The sequence below is a fragment of the Cimex lectularius genome, unplaced genomic scaffold (genome assembly GCF_000648675.2).
Source record: "Cimex lectularius strain Harlan isolate CLEC.00 unplaced genomic scaffold, Clec_2.1 scaffold417, whole genome shotgun sequence".
In the NCBI taxonomy this organism is placed as follows: Eukaryota; Metazoa; Arthropoda; class Insecta; order Hemiptera; family Cimicidae; genus Cimex; species Cimex lectularius.
In genome coordinates this window covers 121365-122985 of record NW_019392951.1, presented here as the reverse complement: position 1 = coordinate 122985, position 1621 = coordinate 121365, and positions in this window count along the sequence as shown.

Below are 1621 nucleotides of genomic sequence, written 5' to 3'. Positions count from 1 at the left end.
TATAATTAAGTGATATTAATAAGAACCGGGAAAAGGAATCATTCACATTTTTTAACCTAGCAAATATATCCGTATTAAAAAATATGGGTACTGTAATGTAATATTAAAATGCAATTTCAATAAGTAAAGGCAGGCTTGAGTGAGAGAGAGAGAAAGTCAAAAAGAGAGAAAAAGAGAGAGAGAGAGAGAAAGATAGAAAGACGGAGAGAGATAGAGTGAGAGAGAGAGAGAGACCGAATAAAAAGCTTCACAAAAAAGTAGCGCACATTGAAATTTTGATATTTTTTATGTACTTGCCTTTTCAGTAATATTAACACTGATATTTTTTATAATTCAGGTATTCATTGAAAGATTTGATTAGTGGGCAAATATAAATATCTCTCAAAAATAAAATAAAAATAATTAAACAAGAGACAAAATCACGTTTATGTATAAACATGAAACATTATAAAACAAACATAACTCATCTTTAATATCGTGTATTACTTCCTCTTGCGCTTATTACACATTCTAAACTTCCCAGCATGCTCATAATTAAGCCTTTAACCACTTCTTGAGGAATTTCATCCCAAATCTCAACTGACTTAACTTTCAACTTAGCTGAGACTGTAGGAGGGTTATTTTTTCGTTTTACCCACGTCCGAAAAGTAATCAATGGGGTTGAAATCAAGAATACGCGCTGGGCGTCTTAGGATGTAAATGTTGACATCTCAAAGGTACAACACTAGGCGACAGTTGGTTTTGCATTATCTTGTATAAACAAAAATTGCTCGTCAATAAACGGAGAGAGAGAGAGAGAGAGAGAGAGAGAGAGAGAGAGAGAGAGAGAGAGAACGTACGTGCCTGAGAGTGAAAGTGGGGCCGATTAGATACCAAATATAAATCACAAATGCCATGGATTTCGAAGGACTTTTTCTTCACACGCCGAAGGCGATAAGGTAGGGTTCTCGAGGAGGAATTGTAGCCCGCCTGATCTCAAGAAAAATCAATGATTGAATGAAAGCACTGAAGTTGACCCCAATTCGGTTGTCATCAGTTGCTGTTTGGTTTTAGTTTACTTTAAGAAACTACTAATACACAAATGAACAGAAAATGTATGGTAATATAACACAACCTTTCAATAACTGAAAAACCAAATAGGAAATATAAAAACTTCACCTTTTCCAGCCAGGGCAAATTTATTTGGACAAACTTTTACCCGAGTAAATGATACTTCCTTTATTGTAAACTTTTTGATTACAAGTATAAAAGTATTCGGGGAGATCGGACCCAAGGAAATTGCATGACAGAAAGGCGGAAAGTTTTACATAAAAACAATACATCTTGAATTGAAAATGAAAAGATGGAAAGAGAGAGAAAATGCTTTTGGCTGTATCCAAAGTTTCCTGTATCAAGCCGATTAGAATGTGCCTACCTAATCGCGCATGAGACAGTTTGTACTTGGTAGAAACAATTTTTTTTAAATAAACGCAGCGTTGAATTGAAGAAAGTCCTTGCGGATGCCCAACTTACAATTGCAAATATGCATGTAGAACACAACCTTTCGATAACTGAAAAATCGAATAGGAAAAATAAATTGGCTGTAGAATTATCATTAATTCCATTATAATTAGGGAACTAT